The following is a 22,789-nucleotide window of genomic DNA, read 5'->3' as shown; positions in this document are numbered from 1 at the left end:
TGACCTCCTGGTCAGCATCTGCTGCCCTCCCCAGCTACTCTGGCTGCTGCTGTCTCTGCCTTTGTCTGGTGATGAACTGAGAGCCTGCCTGACTGTCAGTTCAAGGCCCTCCTCCACTCGCAGGCTCCTGCCTGCGCCATACCCCAGGGGGTCCAGTGGTTTCAACAAGTAAGTATCTCTCACACCCTCTCCTTTACTCCAGTCTTTTTTACTTCTGCCTTTTTTCACTCACTCGTTCTTTCTCTAGTTTTTCCATCTCTTTTTTAATCTCTCCTCCCGTGCCACTCCGGTCCCTGCGGCCCCAGCCCTATGAAGGGCCTTTCCCGCCCCCCACCTCCCAGCTGACCGTAGCCCCCAGCCCCTCCCCTTCTTAATGGCAGGCGCGGGCAGCAGGCGCACTGCTTGCACACCAAAGGTGCACCAAAGGAAAGTCCGTACACCCCCGTCTGCGACTGGACCACCCCAGCGCCAGGAACCCTGGATCTCTGACAAGCCATCTCCTGGCCAGCCTCCGTTATGACGCCGAGACCCTCTACCGCCTTTATACCGGATGTCTCAGCAACTGCTGCACCATCTCCCCCAAGGACACCCAAAGACCTTTCACCTGCAGGAACTGCAACTTCAGTACCAGCCTCATCAAGCTGAAGGTACTCCCCAAACACAGAGACACTAACACTCACCACAACCCCATCAACTGCCTCCTCCTGAGCATCTGCTCCCTCCACAAACACACCACAGAACTCTGGGATTTAATCTACACCGCTCGACCGGACATCACCTTCCTTACGGAGACCTGAACCAACCCCACCTCGGGACCAGACATCGCCATCACCATTCCCGACGGATACACCATCCTAAGAAGTGACCAGCCCTCCCGCCAAGGTGGAGGAGTCATCTTTGTACATAAGTCCTCACCACAGGTCAAAGCCATCCCAGAAGAACAAGGCGCCACCAGGGAACACCTTCACTTCCTGGTCCACACCAACCACAATTCCTCCATCCACAGCACGTTGGTGTACAGGCCACCCGGCCTGCACCTAGCATTCATAGACTACATGGTAGACTACCTCTTCCTCAGTGACCTGAATTTCCACCTCAAGGACCACACTGATCCCAACACCAACTCTTTATTTGTCTACCTCGCCACCCTCGGACTCAGACAGCTGGTCTCAGCACCCGCACACATCGCAGGACACACACTGGACCCCATCTTCGGATTAAGCAACTGGATCACCATTGAGACCATCTCTACCCCAGACTGGAAAGACCACTGCTGCATACATTTCACAATCACGGCACCCAGCAGCCACACCCCCAGAGTCCCCCACAGGAAATGGAACAAAATCACCAACGAGCAGCTCACCTCAACTCTCGCCAAATCTCTCCCTCCCCCCTCCGATGACACCAACACCATAGCCTGCAATCTCAACACATGGATCACCGAATGTGCTGACACTCTAGCCCCCTCCGGCTGTCATCCGCCAAACTCGTACCAAAGAAAGGCAGCTTGTTCACCACCGAACTCCAAGAATCAAAACGCACCTGCAGATGCTTAGAGAAAAAAATGGAGGAACAGCCAAACCAGCGATGACCTCGCCTCCTTCATATCCACAACCGCTACCCACCACCCAAACATCAAGAACGCAAGAAGCACTCTGGGATCGAATCAACTCCTCCACACACAACATGAAGGAACTCTTCTCAGTCATCAACAAGTTCATTAATCCCCCCTCCGAAGCCACCAGCATCCCCCGGCACAGGACCTCTGCAACAAGCTTGCCACCTTTTTCCACTGCAAGATCCAGGATATCTACAACAACTTCCTCCCAGAAAACAAACCTGGTATCAGAACCTACGACTAACCCACACCCCCAGAACTCATCCAGACCATCCAAAGCTGGTCCACGCTCACCACAGAGGAAACAGTAAGCATCATGAACAGCACCCACTCCGGAGGCCCCACGGACCCCTGCCCACACCACATATACATCAGAGCCAGCACATTGATCGCCCCGGAGCTCCGAAACACAATAAACTGCTTCATCAACACTGGCACATTCCCTGAGGACTGGAACCTTCACGAAATACTCTGTCTCCTTGGCTGACCCATCAGAACAAAAATAATTCCAGCCCATCTCGCTGCTACCCTACCCCGTCAAAGTACTGGAGAAAGCAATCAATGCACAGTTACGGAATTTCATCAAGGACAACGACTCCCTGGACAGATCCCAGTCCAGATTCCGCAGCAACCACAGCACAGAGACAGCCCTTCTTGCAGCCACCGATGACATCTGATCATTCCTAGACTGCGGCCAGACAGCAGCGTTCATACTCCTCAACTTCTCCACGGCCTTCGACATGGTCTCCTACAGCACTCTATGCACCAGACTCCATGACATTGGAATGTGCAGAAATGCCCTGGAATGGATCCACTCTTTCCTCTCCAGGAGGAGTCAGAGGGTCAGACTCCTTCCCTACACATCCAGACCCACAGGAGTCAACTGCGGAGTCCCTCAAGGATTCTTCACTGAATCCAACTCTGTTCAACATATGCATGGCCCCACTCGCAGCCATCATAAGAAGCCACGGAATGAACATTGTGTCGTACGCCGATGACACACAACTCATCATCTCCCTTACCAAAGACCCGGACACGGCCAAAAGGAACTTCCACTCAGAATAGAAGCTGTCACCACCTGGATAAGAGAAAGCTGTCTCAAGCTCACCTCTGACAAGACTGAGCTCATCATCTTTGGAAACGCCATCTCAGCTTGGAATGACTCCTGGTGGCCCACATCCCTCAGCACCCACCCGGCACCAACTGAGCACCCCCACAACCTAGGCATCATCCTCGACTCCTCTCTATCCATGACCCGTCAGGTAAACTCAGTCACTTCCTCCTGCTGGCACATACTCCGTAAACTTCAGAAAACGTTCATATGGATCCCAGCAGACTGCCGCAGTACAGTCACCCACGCCTTAGTCACAAGCAAGCTCAACTATGGCAACGCTTTCTATGCCAGAACCTTGACAAGAAACATAAAAAAACTACAACTCATCCAGAACGCCGCCGCCAGACTCAACCTGAACATCCTACGCCATGAACATATCTCCCAACACCGGAGTACCCTCCACTGGCTCCCGGTCAAGAAACAATTCACTTTCAAGCTACTCACCCACACATACAAGGCCATACACAGCATCGGACCAGCCTACCTGAATCACCATGTTTCCTACATCCCCGCCAGATCCCTCCACTTTTCCCATCTGGCCCTGGCCACCATCCCTCACATTTGTAAAAACACTGCTGGAGGTCGATCCTTCACCTACTTTGCAGCAAAGAGCTGGATCAACCTCCCCCTGCACCTCAGACAAAGCCCATCACTCACCATCTTCAGGAAGAACCTCAAGACGTGGTTCTTCAGGTGAGGACCCCATCCCTTCTCTCCCCCACCCCCAATGCCTTGAGATTCTCACAGGTGAGTAGCTGCGCTATATCAAAACTGATTGATTGATTGATTGGGCACACTAATTAACTTTGCTATGTTTTGCCTTGTCTTAATGGCAATAAGTTGTAAAACACTTTTATAAAAGTAAGATACTCTTTTGGGACCTCGTCATAAATAGCTAAGTTAATTTGAATTGTTCTAACGGAATAGAAAATAACATCAACTGGTGCACAAACCCCACAATAATACAACTTGTTCTCTTTTTCAAATTGAACATCAATCTACAATCTTCAGGCAGTATAGTGAGTTAAAAATGCTGTAGGTAACTGAGCAACATCCAGTTCTCATAGGAGAGAAAAAGCAATAGGGCATTTTAAATATATTTTTACACGGCTTCAGATCATTTGTAAGTCTAGAGAATTCAGAGATTTCTCTGTGTGCAGTTATTTTAGGATGAACGCACAATGCAGCAGTGTCAGTTCTTTTGATTTTGCTAGATCTTTTAGTCATATTGGCAGCATCAACTGTGCATTTCTCCTCCAATGTCTTCCTGACATAAGTATCCTCCTTCCCAAAGGTTTGCTCATGTTCCATGTAACCAGTTTATTGCAGAGTATACCGTGCTTGAATATTTCACTGTTATGTATGGAACTAGACTTTCATGTACATAGCTGATGCCCAGTTGGTTCTGTAGTACTAGCTTGGAGATCTTGACTGTGGTCATGGAGGTGAAAAAGAAGTTCCCTTCTGAGATGCCAGCTTACTGTTACCCACCTCTTCCACTGAATCTGATAACTGAAAAAATACTTGGCCACTCTTCCCCCATCCTGATCTGCCATTTGCCACTGCAGTTCTCCTCCCACCAGATGCTTTCTTTTACTCAGACCGGGCCAGTTCATACCTCATTAAGGTAGCTTGGATCAGGCTGCCAGAGACTGACCAATCAGGAAAGGGCACTACAGGGCTGAATATGGTAACTTTCAGAAAGAGTTTGAAAACTCTTTATCTTTATCCGTACTAGTTATGTTAAAATTCAACCTTGGCAAGTTGTTGGGTTTATTATAACATTTAACTTGATATGAAATTTGAATTATTTAGCTCCTCTCTGTCAGAATTAAGACTTTATTATTTTAAAATAAATCCTCCCAATGTTAGCCTATGGAGCCCTTTGACTACAATGGGGACAATCTGGTTGTTTTTCCTTCCTTCGCCTCACCAGGGCTTATAAAACATCTTTCATAAATTCCCTGCTTATATTTACACTGCACCCAAACCTTGGGGCACCTAGGGCAAACCTTAAGGGTGACTTTTATGCAGAAATAAAGTTGTGTGAGGCTTTGGAAATACTTTTAATTCCAAAGTCGAATTCGGGGTTAGTTTTAACTTAAAACGACCCAGCAAGGCTGGCCTGCTCTTACAATTACACTGGGAACCAAAGCAGTTCACCTATGGGACACTAACTGTACTGGGGCCCCTAAACCTACATGCCATACCATTTACTAGGTAGGTTGTCAGAGCCAATCATAATTAGGCCTACTTTACATATACCAATTTAAAAAGAGCCCTGGCCCTGGGACTGGTTAGCAGTTCTCAGGGCATATCCAGAGTCAGAACACACCAGTATGAGCTGGGGACTTCTGCAATCAGCCCAGTTTTCCCACACTTATTTACTCTTTAGTTGATAATAAATACTTTACACACCTGCCTCGTAAATTAAGCCTAACGGCTCGTGGGCTAAGCTACCAAGGGCTGAGCAAGGATTAATTTATTAAGACCTTGACTGAAACTATTTTGAGGTTGTGGCCTGCTAGTAAGCGCAGGTACTTACCTCCTCTTACTAATAATCCACTTTCCAATAGTTACAAACAAAATATTGACTGTTTAGACAAGAACATTTTCAAGCTGTTCCTCCTCAGGAGGCATTGAGGGCACAATAATAAGGGTTGCTTTATACCTAATGCATAAGCACTGCATCTGTACTCCTACACATGGATTTAGTTATAGGCCCCAAGACAAGTTCCAGGGTAAATGCCAATCCCTGTGCAATCGTGTATTTAAACAGGGAACTGAATTACCCCACTCTCCAACCCTCCTAGATTTCCCCTGAGAGATTCCGGCAGGTCAAATCTCCTGAATTTCATCAGGGGAAATGTCCCATAAAAAAGGCAAAACAGACAGAATTTGGTGTGTTGAGTACTGAATATACATGGAATGCCTCATCTACAAGTTCAAAGCTCAGAATAGGGGACACTTACCACACCGGGTTAAAATCTCACATATGATAAATACCTCACCATATTCTGCTGAACCGGTAATGAGACTGATACCATGGATAAGGTAATTGTGAAGTGTTAGATTACACCAAAATTACAAGTTACACACTGAGGAATGACATTAACTGCGAGAGTCCGTATTTACAACATTCCTTTACTTCATCCATTTCCACATTTACCTGGGACCTCTGTGTGTTTCCAAATATATTGAGACTCTGTCATGTGCACCATTTCATATCTCCGGTCTGGTCTAAATTTCGAGCAAATTCAGAATGAGAGTCTATATGAACCAGAAAATACCAATTACTTTTCCAGACTGATTTCCTCTTACCTATGTCCTTAACGTAAAAATTAAAAAAGTACAATGTAATTAGCAGACAGTGAAAACAAATCATGACAATTTACTATATCAAAGTTTTTTCTCTGTGAAACTACTCTGACTCCAACTCTCACGTTTTTGAGTATTACATGGTGGAAAACACCATTATTTTTTTGTGAATTCCAGCTAAGATCTAAATTTGGTGGCAAACATTTTCATGGCAATCCCAAGGGGAAGACACCAGAATATCCTACATGATCTAAATACATTTTACATAAGTATTGTGTCCAAAATACTGTCTACAAAATATATCCCAATTGGAGTTATTGCTAGAAACTGTACACGCAGTCAAGTAATGTTTTGTTGTCAATATAGTGACTACAGCCTGGCACTGTTTTTTGCATTGTAAATTAATATCTACAAAGATATTATGATTAAGATGATACAATCCTGTTTTATATGTCCGAAGTTACAGGCGTTGAAATCTTTGTGTAGAACAAGAACGACCAATGAGCTTACCCATCGCATTTATTAACTCGCAAAGCATTGGTACTGTGTGTGCTAAAATGTGCTGCCCTACCTTATGTTTAAACATTTGTCCATCATGACACCTACGATATGACATTACATATTACTAGATTATACCAAACGGAACAAGTGAATGAATGACAAGAGCTGGTTCTTTGTCTCGCGTTTGACTCAAATAACTGAATTGATGAGTTAATTTTGTCATAGCCTGCATTTTAGTGTAGGGTTTTGATCCATTATGAACCAAACATTCCAGCCCTACATTGCAGCAGATATACTTTTGAGTATTAAAGAAATAAAAAATTAATTACAAACATTATTTGTAAAATAAATTACACTTTATTGTAGTGACATATTTGCTACTCTAATATATAGTCCTTATCCTATATACAGCAAGAACAAGAAAGAGCACTTTTTGTTTAACAAGGTCACCGGCTTCTGCACATATTTTCTTCTGTGTAACTACCTTTAAGTCATACATTGCAAAGGGAAATGTTCTTGCTACATTTTCAAATATATGTTTAAGGACTAGATGTATCAAGCTCCCGGTTTGCATTTCTTAAATAGAGATTTTTAAGAAATCGCTATTGGAGAAATGCAAAATGGGATGTCTGAAAATTACGATTCAGTAATAGCGATTTCTTAAAAATCGCAATCGCTTTTAGCAAATCGCAATTAGGGAATGGGACTCCATTCATCCCTATGAGGCCCATAGGCGCAAATGGTTTTGCATTTCCGAATTTGCAAATTCCTGTTAGGAATTCGCAATTTAGGTAATGCAAATCCCAGGGTGCTGGGGGCCTAAGACACCGTCTGATGCACCCCAAAAAAATATTTGTGGACATGTGAAGTGCACATGCCCTAGGGGCATGTGTGCGCTATATGTCATTTTTAAAAATGCATTTTTTATTCATTTAAAAAAATTGCACATGCTTACCACCAAACTTCAATTTGTGGTAATTGCATTTCCTAAAATCCAAATTTGTATTTAGGAAATGCATGATACATGGGCACTGGTAAAAACAAATAGGCATACCTTATTTGGATTTCCTATTTAGAGAATCACAATTTGCGATTCCCTAAATGGGGTCGCAATTTCAGGGATCGCTACTTTAGCAATTCCTTGAAATTGCACATACATTCTGAAAGGCATTTTTGCATTTGCAAACAGAGGAAGTTTGCGATTGGCACCGTTTGCGAATGCAAAAAGCTTTGATACATCTAGCCCTAAATGTTATAATTGCATCTCGTCAGAAATATGTTCCCTGTAATGAGTTAATTGCTGGCATGATGCATTGCTCCATGCTCTTTTGCTTTTTTCTATTCTCCACTTCTAAATGTGAAATTAAAAAATATTCAGGGTGACCCACAGCCCTCACCTGCTGCCCTGGGGACCGCTGATTTCCCAGTGCTTCAAGTTAACTATATGCAGGGGACTCGCAGCACCACCACCCTGAGGCTTTGCTTGAAATATTTGTGGGGGGACCGTGGCCCCCCTGCACCCTAGGGACCACCACCACCCGGGCGTCTAATTAAATACATGCAGGGGGCCACAACCCCCCCACTGCCCTGGGGACTGCCAACTCCCCAAGGCTTTGAGTTAACGGTATGCGGGGGGCCTGCAGCCCCTACCCCAAGGGGACCACCGCTCAGGGAGCTTGATTTAAATATATGTGGGGCCCCCGTGCCACGGGACCACCAACACCCGGGGCATAGCTAAAAAAAGTGAAGGGGGCCCTATTGGATCCCCACTGCACTGGGGACTGCCATTCCCCCAGGGTTTCTAGTTAAATATATGATAGGGCCTGTGGCCCCAACATCACGGGGACCACCACCCCCAGGGCATTAATGAAAGTATATGCAGGGGCCCACAGCCCCCTCGAACCCCAGGGATCACCAACCCCTAGGGCAAAGTGCAAGCCCCGGGGACCACCAACCCCCAGAGCTATGTAAATCATGGCCTTGGGGACCCCCACCCCTTAGGGCCGGCTCCTTTCCATGTCCCAGGGTACCCAACCCCGGGACTTAGTTGCTTGCTCTGACTTGGCATGAGCTGACAGCTCCTGCCAAGTCAGAGCAAACACCTTGGTTTAATGAAGCAAGAGCTGTCAAACAGTTCTCGCTTGCTGGAAGCTTAGGTTTTCTCTGTTTCCCTGCTCACAGACACGTGGGTAGGGAAACAGAGAAAACAATTGCTCTCACAGACAGGGAACTGCATCCTTAGCAGCTCCCTGTCTGTGACAGCAATGCTGGCTCTAAAAGGAGACAGGGAGACAGCTGGGACTGCAGGGGCATTCAGGCTCCTGCTGCAGTTTCATTGCACACTCTGTACATTGTGGGGCACCCAAAGCAGAAAGCGGGCCCTGGGAGATGGGATCCCCAGAGCCAAAATTGGCCCAGGGAGCAGGCCACACAACCCCCCACTCCAAAAAACATAAATGCAATGTTAACGCTGGGCCCCGGGCGATTGAGTCCCTGGGGCTCAGATCGGCCTGGGGAGGGGGACCATGCTGCCCACTCCACTTAAAAAAAAAAGATAGGGCTGGACCCCAGGAGGTAGGTTCCCTGGGGTTGAAATTAGCTAGAGGAGGGCAGCTATGTGGCCCCCTCCCCCTCCTCCATTTAATGACACCCAGGCCTCAGGGGATGGTGTCCCTAGGGCCAAGATTGGCCTGGGGAGTAGGGCCACACTGGGGGCCCTGGGACCAAAATCAGCTGGGGGAGCCTTGCCAATGGCCCCCTTCCCACACACTGGCCATTCACCCAATGAGGTAGCACTAATTAACTAACCAGTAGAAAGTACTCCCTCTTACACCCACTCTCACAGCCACATATACCCTGTCACACCCACTCTCAGACCCAGACAGACACTTTCACAGCCTTTCACACCCAGAGACACCCTCTCATACCTATTCTCACACTCAGAGAGACATACCCTGCAGCTAACTCCCAGAGCACATGGCCAAAGGCCGTGCGCAGCATGGGGTTGGGTGATTAGGGAGATTGGCCACAGGGACTGGCCACAGGAGGGATTGGTTGGGTACAAGTGTTGGGCCGCGTGCAGCGGTGGTTGTATTAACGTATAGTAAAGAAAATTATCTTATGTTAAAAAAAAAATTTGGAATGTCCCTGTAACCTTTGTTTTCTTCAGTGAATTTCTATGTTTTTTAATGTATAATAGATTTCATTACTATACATTAATCAACCATTGCCTGATGCCTGGCCCTGCAGCCAACACCTATAACCACCCAATCCTGCGCAGTGCACAGTCTTCAGCTGTGGGGGTTGTCCACAGGGCTTAGCCTACAGCCAGTCCCTGCAGCCAACTCCTATAATCACCTAACCCCGATCTGCGTGGGGGTTGGCTGAAGGGCCTGGCCTATGGCCCTATAACAACTCAATCCCTTATGGCCCTCCTCCTAGGCCGATATCGGACCCAGTGACTCCATTCCCAGGGCCCAGCATAAATATTTTTTTTTTTTGGCAGGGCTGCATGGCCCCCCAGTCTGATCTCAGCAGCCTGGCCTAAACATTCAATTTTTTGGGGGAGGGGGGATGCTTGCACCCCTCTCCAGGCTGATCTTGTCCACGGGGACCCCAACCCCGAGGCCTGCCCTTTCTGTGGGAATAAGAAAATAAGATTGGAAATGAAACGTGCTGTTTGATAAAAGGATACAGAGAATGCTGCTTAAACATGATTGAATGAAATGCTATGCAGCACTGGAGTTGGGCTTCATAATCTCTGTTCTTTTGTTCTTGGATTTATGGGTTGCTCCGTACCCATATGATGAGGCCGCCCTGCAGAGTTGGGGGCTCCCTTTTTCGGAGGTTATTTTTGGAATAGATTTATATATATATATATACACATATACATACCCCACTAGGTAATATATATATATATATATATATATATATATATATATATATATATATATATATATATATATATATATATATATATTTATATATATATTACCTAGTGGGGTTCACCACTAGACAGTTATACTTAAGACCATGTTTCCATGGAATAATCGTTTTTTTTTACTTGATTCTTGTTGCACACCTAAAGTTTTGGGGTGATCGTCAAGCAGGGACTGAGAAAAAGGTAAAAAAAGATGCATTTACCATGTTAATTCCCATAGGACCATTGAACAAGGCTATAGCCTGATCCACTAGACGGAATCACACCAACTATGCCAGAAAGTTAGCTTTTGGTACACAGAAAATGCTTTTTATTATTTGGTATAAATCCATCCAGTAGTTTTGGAGATATTAAAGGGAAAATTAATTTGCATATCTCTTGACGCCACGACTTTTGAGAAGATTAAGAGCTGCTGCACAGCAAATGCACAGCTCTGATTGACTGCTAACACTTCAAATCAGAAAGTGTTGGCAGCCATCTTGGGACTGTTTCAGCCAATTCCCAGAAGAAAATGTAAAAGAAAAGAAAAGGGACCAGTGTAGAGTCACCCTTATCCCTGATGCAGAGGGACTCCCTCAGAACTAAAAAGCATTTTTTTTAAAAACTTTCACCACAATTAGTGGAGGATCCATGGATCCAGCGGTAATATACAAAAATAAGTACCGGCTCCCGCACTTGGCAAATCTGAAGCCCTTAGGTGGGCCAGGTACTGGGGGCATTTACTATTTGAATACAAGGGGGCCACCTGGCCCCCTGTAACCATGGCGACCTCCACCTCCCCAGGGCACAGAGTAAATCCAATGCAGGGGGGCTTCCCGGCACCCCACACCCCTGCAGACCGACACCTACCTGGGGCTCAAACACTATAATAATGTGGTGGACCACCCGCCCCCCGCAGCCCTTGGGGACCTCCACCTGCCCAGGGCACAAATGCTAAAGTAATGCAGGGGGGCCACCAGCCCCAAGCCGAGCACCAGGAACCATCACCTCCTGGGGCTTTTCAGTAATTATGTTTCGGGGGCCAAGTGGCCTCCACAAAGTCCCGGGGACAAACACCACCCTGTAGCATTTCTGCAATTATGTGCAGGGAGCTGCATGGCCCTGTGCAGCCCCAAGGACCAACGTCACCCCAAGGCAAACAATAAAAAAAGAAAAGGGGGTCAGTTTTTGGACCCCCAAAGCCCCGGGTAGCTCCACCTCCCTGAACTATTTACATTGGAATGGTACCATGCCGCCCCATTCAAGGAGCCTTTGATAGCCCTTGGGACCACCCCCTCAGGGCTAGCTCCTGGTATGTCTGGGATGCCCATCCTAGGACATAACTGTTTAGTGTTGCTTGACAGTAGTTTGCCAGCTGCCGCAAAGTCACAGCAAACACAACGCTTGCAGTGAGGAATAGCTGTTGAACAGCTCTCTCTAACTGCAAGCACAGGTTTTCTCTGTCTCCCTGCCCGCGGAAATGCAGGCAGGAAGACAGAGGAAACAATTGCTCTCACAGAGAGGGAGCTGCTTTAGCAACTCTCTCGATGTGACAAACTTTCTGGCTCCCGCAGGAGGGTGGGAGCTAGATGGGACCGTTGGGTTTTGCAAGCTCCTTTCTCGGTGCCCAGGTCACATGGCCGGGTCCCAGGGGATGGTGTCCCCGGGGCCGAGATCTGCCTGGGGAGAGGGTCCACATGGGCCCTCTCCCTCCCCAAAAATTATTGGATTGGAAGGCCGTGTGCAGTGCAGACTTGGGTGGTTATAGTTGTTAGCCGCAGGACCAAGCCAGGCCCTGCATCCAACCCCTGCTGAACACAGCCGAAGGCCGTGCAAGGCATAGGGTTGGGTTTTATAGGGGTTGGGTTCAGGGCCTAGCCGTAGGCAGCCAACCATCTCAGCACACAGCCAAAGGTCATGGATGGTGGTGGTTGGATTAACGTATGGTAATTAAAGTTACTTTACATTTAAAAAAACATAGAAATTCACTGAAAAAACATGTTACAGGGTCATTTTAGTTAGGAAACAGAATTAAAAAAACATAGAAATTCATTTAAAAAAACAAAGGGTACAGATATGTTATAGATAGGATCACCTTTTAAACATATAAAATGACAGAAGTTAACCTGTTATAGTTACAAGTATCTCATTCAACTATAACTTGTACCCTAAGGTAACTGTAAATCATGCCCTAGCCATGCACTGCTAAATACCCCACAAATTATGGCACTCATGACATCTTTCATAACATCATTGATAATATTAATGTAACATTTGCAGTAACATTTTTAGGAAAAAACTGTGCATGGTGGGTGCATGAGTTATAGTTACCTTAGAGCATGAGTTATACATTAGTACACTTGCCAGGTCAAATTGGCAGTGCAAGACTGCACACACAGACACTGCAGTGGCAGATCTGAGATCTGTTTACAGGTTAACACATGTGAGTAGCACAATCAGTGCTGCAGGCCCACAAGTAGCATTTGATTTACAGGCCCTGGGCACTTCTGGTACACTGTACTAGGGACTTACTAGTAAGTCAAATATGTCAATCATGGATAAACCAATCACCAATACAATTTAGACAGAGAGCATGTGCATTTTAGCATTGTTTAGCAGTGGTAAAGTGCCCAGAGTCCTAAATCCAACAAAAGCAGGTTAGAAAAAATAGTTGGAAGGAGGCAAAAAGTTTGGAGATGATTCTGCAATTAGGCCAGGTCCAACAATATATATACAGATATAGTTAAGATTATGCTTCATATAGAAAAAACATTTTTTTACTTGCTCATAGCTTTGACACCTTATGTCAAATCTTCACAAAATTTTCCATAAAAAGTATCCAGGTGATTCTTGTTGTGCATTGAAAGTTTTGGGGTGACCCTTCAAGTGGGGTCCGAGAAAAAGGGGGGTAAAAGAAGTTGTGTTTTTTATGTTAATTCCCATAGGACTTTTAGTCATGACTACAGCCCAAACCACTGGACAGAATTACACCACCTTTGGCAGAAAGCCGGCTTTTGGTATGCAGATCACACTTTCACTTATTTGGTGGCAATCAATCCAGTGCTTTTGGTGATATTAAAGGGAAAACAACATTGTATATCTGAGCTGGTGACAATTTTGAGATGGTCGCACTTTATTTGTGAATGCACACGACAACAGTGATGCTGTGATTGGCTGCGGTGACCTGACTGGAAAGTAGCGGCCATCATCTTAGACAACAGGTTACTGTCACTGGGGCTGAAATTTTAGATTGAAAGTGGCATAATTGGCTAGCATGGTGTTACCCTGACCCCAGGGCAGTTACAGAGGAGAGTATGGTGGCCCAATGATGACCAGAAAATCTTTTTTTTGAGGGCTCACGATATTCATGAATACTTCACAATGCTGAGCGTGGCCCCCATGTTACGTTGCAACACCTTCGTGAATATCGGCGGCAACAACAACAAAAATTACAGTCATTTAAATGGTATTTCATTCACTTACAGTAGGACTCAGAAACTAAGGCCCTCATTACAACCCTGGCGGACGGTGCAATGGTGGCGGTCGGACCGCAAACAGCCAGGCGGTAATTACCGCCCCATTATGACATTGGCGGTTTGGCACATGCCAAACTACAAGGTCCTACACCATCCGGCACGGTGGTAATGACCTCCAGGCTGGAGACAGCGGTCTCCAGCCCGGCGGCTGTCACTAGTCTGCCTGCGGGATCACGTCCCCACATACCGCCATGGATTTCGTGGATTTCGAACCGCCACGAAATCCATGGCAGCAGGCACTATCAGTGCCAGGGAATTCATTCCTGGCACTGATTGGGGTCTCCTCCTCCCTCTCCCCCTCCCCTGAGTCCTCCCAAAGGTGGTAGGCCAGCACCCGATCACCAGAACACTGCCACTCCGAATACTGGTATGTAATTCGGTGGACGGTGTTCTGATGACGTGGCAGTGATGGAGGAGCAGCCTCCACTACACCACCCACCGCCAGTATGGCTGCTAGCAGCTCTCCAAATAATGGCGGAGGGTCACCACCAGTCAAAATCTGGTTGGTGGAAGACCCCCAACACTGGTGGTCTTCTGTCCGGCAAGACCTCGGCGGTCTTTGAAAGACAAGGGGGGGAGAGAGTGACACACACACACAAAACACACACCCTACACACACACACACACCATACACACAACCAGACATAATATAAAAACAATCTTACCCCATCATTCGGCTGAATAATGCAAGGACAAAACGATTTCACAAAAGTGAATGCAATGAGATCAGCACAGTATGAAAAATAAGTTAGGCAAGGTAATAGATATCTACATATGTACATAAAAAGGGACACATCCTTTTCCACAATGTTTGTAGGCCACATGGCCACAGGCCAAAATCCAGGGCCACACATGTCACCTGCTTCAACACGGAGAGAACACTGCAGGGGCATCATTTGGTAAATAGGCAGGCACCTCAGGGGGACAGGGGTTGGGGGGCCACCTCAGCAGTGAGATGTTTCAAGACCACTGGTTCTGGAGGGAGCAACATGCCCTGTGCTTGATCCTGGGGAGTGCAAGTCCACAGTCTCGCAAGTAGGTATCTCACCCACAGGTTCTGGAGGGGACAACATGCCCTGTGCTTGCTCCTGGGGAGTGATGGGCATGTGGGTGTGTTACCCACTGGTTCTGGAGGTGGCCACATGCCCTGTGCTTGATCCTGAGGAGTGTTGGGCCACAGTCTCTCAGGTGGGTGTCATACCCACTGGTTCTGGAGGGGGCGATGTGCCCTGTGTTTGATCCTGGGGAGTGATGGGCATGTGGGTGTCTTACCCACTGGTTCTGGAGGGGGCAACGTGCTCTGTGCTTGATCCTGGGGAGTGATGGGCCACAGTCTCTCAGGTGGGTGTCATACCCACTTGTTCTGGAGGGGGCAACATGCCCTGTGCTTGATCCTGGGGAGTGCAAGGCCACAGTCTCTCAGGTGAGCTCCTTGGTCTTCCTGGTAGTTGGGGCTGGCTTCTTTCCCTTGAGGCTGACTGGTACAGGCTCCTTCACCTTCAGGACATGTGGCCTGGATCCCTTTCGACCACAAGTGGGTGTGGTGACGACTGGGCCAGTGGACTGTGTGGTTGAGGTGCTTGGCTGGATTCTTCCTACCCTGCCCATACATGCTGGACTTGGGGGAGAGAGGTATGGAAGAGGTCAATGGTAGATAGGAACAGTTTTTTAGGGACATTGGGGTGGGAAAAGGGAGAAAGAATGGGAGTGGAGGATGAGGGAGTGGTTGTTTGAGGTGTCTGTCTGCTGCTTTTGGATGCAGGTGCGTGAGCTGTATGCTGTTGTGAGGTGGTTGGCTGTTAGGTGTCTGAGTGCTTGCATTTGTGTACTTCAGGAGGGGGGACAGACACAGTGGGAGAGGACACAGGGGAGGTGTGCATGGCTGTTGTGGAGGTGTCTGCCAGTGAGGTGTATGTTCTGCTTGGTTTGGTGATGCTCGTAGTGGATTAATGTGTACTGCATGCAGGTGTGAGTGTGGATGTAAGTGGGTGGGAGGTGGAGGAGGAGGAGGAGAGGGACACAGTGGAAATAGTGGATGTTGTTGTGTCTGCAACTGGATGGTGTTTGTGTGAGTGCCTGTGGGATGAATTGTGGTGCTTGTGTTTGCCTGTGACACTCTTGGGTGCTGTCTTGTATGCATGCTTGTCTGCCTGTGTGCTTGGGATGGGTTGGGGTTGAGGAGAAGGGGGCTGGGCAGTGGAAGTTGGAGGGGGTAGGGTAGAAACAGGGACAATGGCTGCCATCAGAGAGGAGGCCAGAGCTTGAATCAATCTCTGTTGGGCTGCCAAGCCAGTGTGAATGACCTCCAGGAATGCTTTAGATTGTTGCATCTGGGCTGGCAGCCCCTGAATGGCATTCACTTTGGTTGACAGCCCTACAGAGATGGCTCTCAGTAGGTCAATAGCCTCCTCACTCAGGGCATCAGGGATCACTGGGGCAGGGACTGAGGTGCCTGGGGCGAAGGAGATGCCCACCCTCCTGGGCGAGCAGGCACAGGCAACTCGATGAGGGACTGCTGGGAGGGCGGTGCTGGTACGGGGTGGCAGCTGTACCTGTAGCTGGGGTGGTCACAGAAGGGTCCTTTACCACCAGGGAGCTTCCATCAGAGGAGGTATCTGTGTCAGAACTGTCCCCTCCAGTCCCCACCGTGGTGCTTCCCTCACCCTCTGTCCCACTGGTGCCCTCAGCGTCAGTGGACTCTGCCTCCTGGGTCCTGTGAGATGCAGCTCCCTCTGTTGCTGGTGCCTCTGCTTCTCCGCCAGATGATGCTAATGCACATAAGGACAGGATGACAAAACAAAAATTTTGGTGAAGAAACAAAGGATACACTTGATCAATGGCTGCACCAACACCACCGTTGGCATACACAGCACCCTCACAGACAGGGAACAGGCATACCAATATGTCATAGCACTATCAGAGAAATAGTTAGCGGCCAAGGCATGGGAAGGGGCACACACCGCCAAATGAAGCACACCTGGGACCCATGCAAACCTGACCAGTAGTGGATGCCTACAAGTTAGGTAGCAGGATTATTCCTTCTGAACCCTAGCCACCAGAGGACCTGCGCTACAATGTCAGGCCTGGCTTAGGGTCATCCACTGACACACATTTCCCAACCGGAAAACACCCTACCATGTGTAAGTTGTAATGGTGGGAACTGTACTCAAACCCTTGTGGCTGCTGTGAGGCCCTCAAGCACACATCCAGCTCTAGATAGGCACTGCCAGTATGCGGGCCATCGGGGAGGTCAGGATTCGAGAGGCACCCCTTCCTCGTTGGGCGGCCATCCCCAGCTGGGCCTCTGACGTCTTCCGTGCCCAGCGTCTCAGGTCCTCCCACCAACTGTGACAGTGGGTGCTCTGCCGGCCATAGACTCCCAGGATCCGCACCTCCTTGGCGATGACACGCCATATACCCTTCTTTTGATGGGCGCTGACCTGCAGAGGCAATATACAGAGGAAAATAGAATTAGACAAACAGTCCTGCCTGTTACACATATGACCCACCATACTCCTTTCCATCACCACTTACACACACATGGGCCAGCACACAATCTGTTCGCTGCCAAGAGGACCTCCATCCAACCCCCTTACACTAGGCACTTACGCACTTAACTCCATGCATTCATGCCACATGCATAATGCCCACAGTGTACTCACCTATTGGTCTGGAAGCCCATACAGCAGTCCGTACTGGGGAAGGACCCCATCCACTATTCTCTCCTCCTCCTCCGATGTGAAGGCTGGGGCCCTTTCCCCAGTCACACAGGCCATGGTAGGTTCCAGACACATGTCACAGCAGCACATGCAGTGTAGGTCCTCTCCTGTTGAAGGTCAGGTAGCAAGTGAGGAATCAGGTTGAAAATGGCGGTCACGTCCACGGCAGTGCTGGACACTGTTACCCATAGGGCCCAATTATAATCAATGATGAGTTGCACAGCGGTTCCCGACCACCTCCCTCAATGGCGCACAACATCAGCGGAATTACCTCACTTCCACCTGTCCCTCGACAGAGGACAGGCGGATGACATTTCTGGGGGGGGGGGGGCCCTGAAAATTGCTGTGTCACTGGTAATATTAGGACAAACTGGACATATCACACTGACCTATTACAAGTTAACAGGATGCAAAGTTCTGTTGTAGCTCCATTGTTCAGTTTGTGACCGGCTCCTCACTCTTTTGTCCCTTAGATTCCTGCTGCTGCGGATTATAGGAGATGGAGACATTCCCCCATGTACAGACCCCTGGTGGACTTGGCAATACTGGAGGACAGGCACATTATCCTCACCTATAGACTTGACAGGGCCACAATCACAGAGCTGTGTGCCCAATTGGAGCCTGACCTGACATCTGCTATCCATCACCCCACTGGGATAACCCCTGTTGTGCAAGTGCCATCAGTGCTCCATTTCCTGGCAACTGGTTCTTTCCAAGTGACAGTGGGCTTAGCAGCAGGAATGTCACAGCCAATATTCTCAATAGTGCTGACAAGAGTGTTGTCTGCCCTGATTATACACATGTGCAGCTACATTGTTTTACCCCAGGTTGAAGATTTGTCCACAGTGAAGGGCGAGTTCCATGCAATGGGACATATCCCCTACATAATTGAGGTGATTGATAGAACACATATTACATTTGTCCCCCCATCCAGAATGAGCAGATGTTCAGAAATTGAAAGAGTTTCCACTCTATAAATGTAAAGATGGTGTGACCAGTACATCTCCCACGTCAATGCTGAGTATCCTAGGTCAGTGCATGATGCCTTTGTCTTGAGGAATAGCAGCATCCCAAATGTGATTGCCCAACTACAGAGGCACAGGTTGTGACTAATAGGTGAGCCCTGGTTCCCACCCAGTAGATGTTGGTGTATGGGTATGGTGTGGGCCATATGGGATAGTGTGTGGATAAATGTTGTCCCTCAATACTTCAGGTGACTCTGGTTACCCCAACCTATCATGGCTGCTGACACCTGTGAGGAATGCCAGGACAAGGGTAGAAGAACATTATAATGAGGCCCATGGTTGAACCAGAAGGATAATTAAAAGGACCTTTGGCCTCCTGAAGGCCAGGTTCAGATGGCTCCATTTGACAGGTGGATCCCTGTGCTACTCACCCAAGAAGGTCTGATAGATAGTGGTGGCATGCTGCATGTTGAATAACCTGGCCCTCAGACGCTATGTACCATTTCTGCAGGAAAAGGAGGCTGGAGATTCCCGTGTGCCAACAGTGGGCTCTGTGGACAGTGAGGATGAGGAGGCAGAGGATGAGGATGAGGACAACAGAACATCTGTGATCAGACAATACTTCCAATGACACACAGGTAGGACAGTGTTACTTCACATTTCAATGAAATGTGTTTGAATTTCTGTGGCACTGGCATGCTGATATTTCCCACTTCTATGCCCACTTACTGTTCCCTCTGCCAATTCATTTTGCAGATGTTGGTGACCTCACATGTACTCCTAGTGTGATCACTGCAGCCAGCTACAGGTCATTAATCTATGCTCATTATCACAACAGTTGAATTGCAATGTGTGTACCTGTTTCGATGAATACATAATTGATATACATGACATACTCCAAATTGATTGTATTCAAATGGTGTTTACTGTAGTGCTAAGAAAAAGAGGGTAAAGTGCAATGGGATGGGGTGATAAAGGAGGAAAGTCCAGGGTGTTGCTCCAGTCTGTTTGTGGCACAGGTGCATTGTCCAAGGGGACATAGGAAGGGGAGCAATGGCAGTTCAAGGTGGACAGGGTGACTGAGTGGGACACAAGGGTGACAATCAGGAACGTCTCATTTCCTGGTGGGGTCTTGGCAAGTGTCTCTGGCTTCTGTCTGGATCGCAGGGAACGTTTGTGGTATAGTTCACCTTCTGCAGGGGCAGGGGTGCTGGTGGCTTGTGGGTCCTGTGGCGGGTCTCCTGTCCACTAACAGTAGCAGAAGTGGAAGGCTGTTCAGATGTCTGGCTAGTGGCAGGGGCCCACTGTTGTGTGACTGCCTCCCTCATAATATTGGCCATGTCTGCCAGCACCCCTGCAATGGAGATCAGGGTGTTGTTGATGGCCTGCAAGTCCTCCCTGATCCCCTGGTACTTTCCCTCCTGCAGCCGCCTGTTCTGCTGCATATTGTCCAGGATCTGGCCCATCATGTCCTGGGAATGTTGATAGGCTCCCAGGATGTTGGAGAGTGCCTCCTGCAGAGTCGGTTCCCTGGGCCTGTCCTTCCCCTGGCGCACAGCAGTCCTCCCAGTTTCCATGTTGGTATGTGCCTCTGTCCCCTGAACCTCATGCCCACTGCCACTGACCCCAGGTCCCTGATTGTCTTGTGTATGAGGTGTAGCCTGGGGTCCCTGAAGAGGTGGACACACTGCTGATTGACGTGTCCTGGGGACAGAGGTGTGGGTACGCTGGGTGGGTGCTGTGGTGTTTTTTCCTGATAGAGGAGGGTCTGTGGTTGTGTGTGACTGGGGCTGGGTAACCGGCTGTCCAGAGGTCCCTGATGGGCCAGGTAGGTTATCCTGATCCTGAAGTCCAGAGTTGCTGTCATTACTATGGGCCTCTTCTGTTGGGGGACTGGATAGTGCTGGTACCTCCTCTCTGCTGACATTGGCTGGGGTACCTATGGGGATGTAAAAGATGTGTTCTGGTTTCTGTGTCTGACATATTGTGCATCTGTGGCTTGGCCTCTTTGGTTGTATTTGCCCTGGCAGCTTTCACTTGGGTACATTGGTGTATGGAGGGATAGTTATTTCTCTATAGTGTGCATGCTTTAGTGATGAGTGTCCATGCAGGGTTGTGAGTGGTATTCATGCATTGGTAGAACATGCAGGGCTTGGCATTGGGATGAGTGAGATGTGATGGTGGGGTGTGTGGGAAGTGGTGGAGTGATGGGTGTGAGGGTGGGGGTATGTGATGGCCTGCAAGTAGGGGAGTAGTACTAGTAGAGAGTTGACTTACCAGAGTCTAGACCTCCTCCTACTCCGGCAAGGCCCTCAAGATGCAGGATTGTCAAGACTTTCTCCTCCCATGCTGTTAGTTGTGGGGGAGGTGGTGGGACTCCACTGCCAGTCCTCTGTACAGCGAGCTGGTATCTTGCTGCAATGGAACGTACCTTCCCCCATAGGTCATTCCACCTCTTCCTCATAACATCCCTTGTTCTTGAAAGCTGTCACACGGCCTTCACCTTGTCCAGGATTCTCTGCCATAGCTCCATCTTCCTAGCTATCGATATCTGCTGCACCTGTGCTCCAAATAGCTGTGGCTCTACCCTGATAATTTCCTTCACCATGACCCTTAGCTCCTCTGTGAAACGGGGGTGTCTTTGTGGTGCCATGGGTGTTGTATGAGGTGTGTAGGTGAGGGTGTGTTGGGTAATGTGTAGGGTGTGTGATGTAGGGTGCATGAGTGGTGTATAGGTGTGAATAGTGTGTGGTTCTAGTTGTGTCTGTGGTCTTGCTGTCTCTCTGCTGGCAATGGTTTGGAATAGTCAAGGGTTGTGGGTACTGTGGATGCATGTTTGATAGTGGTGTGGGTGTGTGTGTGTGTGGTGTGTGTATGGGTGTCAGGTATGTGTTGTTTGAATTATCCAAAGTGGTGTTGTTTTGTTTGAGTGTGTCCATTTTGAGTGCAGCTGTATGTGCCGTCAATGATTTATCGCCATTGAATGTCCGCCTTGATGATTCGTGGGTCATAATGTGGTGGGCGTAGTTTTGTTGGCTTAGCGGTGTGGGTTTTGATACCACCAGTTCAGCACTGACCTTTGGTGTGGCAAATTTGTGAATGTGGCTGAATACTGATGGATTGGTGTGTTTGTGTCATAATATGGTGAACGGATATCCACCGCCACAGCGGTAAGATGGCAGCAGTCAGCATGGCGGTAAGTGGGATTTACCGCCAATGTCATAATGAGGGCCTCAGTCACACTCTCATGCATCCATTCACAGATCGAGTCCAGTGAAACACCTATTTGAGACCCAATCCCACCCTGATGCACCCAATTACACCCTCAAACACCCATTCACAAATCCAATTGCATCCTCCTGCATCCATTGACAAGCCCACTGTAGGAAAGTACCATCTTGCCTGGCATGTTACCCCCATTTTTCACTGTATATATGTTGTTTTAGTTGTATGTGTCACTGGGACCCTGGTAACCCAGGGCCCCAGAGCTCATAAGTGTGCCTGAATGTGTTACCTGTGTAGTGACAAACTGTCTCACTGAGGCTCTGCTAATCAGAACCTCAGTGGTTATGCTCTCTCATTTCTTTCCAAATTGTCACTAACAGGCTAGTGACCATTTTTACCAATTTACATTGGCTTACTGGAACACCCTTATAATTCCCTAGTATATGGTACTGAGGTACCCAGGGTATTGGGGTTCCAGGAGATCCCTATGGGCTGCAGCATTTCTTTTGCCACCCATAGGGAGCTCTGACAATTCTTACACAGGCCTGCCACTGCAGCCTGAGTGAAATAACGTCCACGTTATTTCACAGCCATTTTTCACTGCACTTAAGTAACTTATAAGTCACCGATATGTCTAACCTTTACCTGGTAAAGGTTAGGTGCAAAGTTACTTAGTGTGAGGGCACCCTGGCACTAGCCAAGGTGCCCCCACATTGTTCAGAGCCAATTCACTGAACTTTGTGAGTGCGGGGACACCATTACACGCGTGCACTACATATAGGTCACTACCTATATGTAGCTTCACCATGGTAACTCCGAATATGGCCATGTAACATGTCTATGATCATGGAATTGCCCCCTCTATGCCATCCTG

Source organism: Pleurodeles waltl, chromosome 7 (genome assembly GCF_031143425.1).
Source record: "Pleurodeles waltl isolate 20211129_DDA chromosome 7, aPleWal1.hap1.20221129, whole genome shotgun sequence".
Taxonomy (NCBI): Eukaryota; Metazoa; Chordata; class Amphibia; order Caudata; family Salamandridae; genus Pleurodeles; species Pleurodeles waltl.
Note: the sequence above shows the minus strand (reverse complement) of the source record.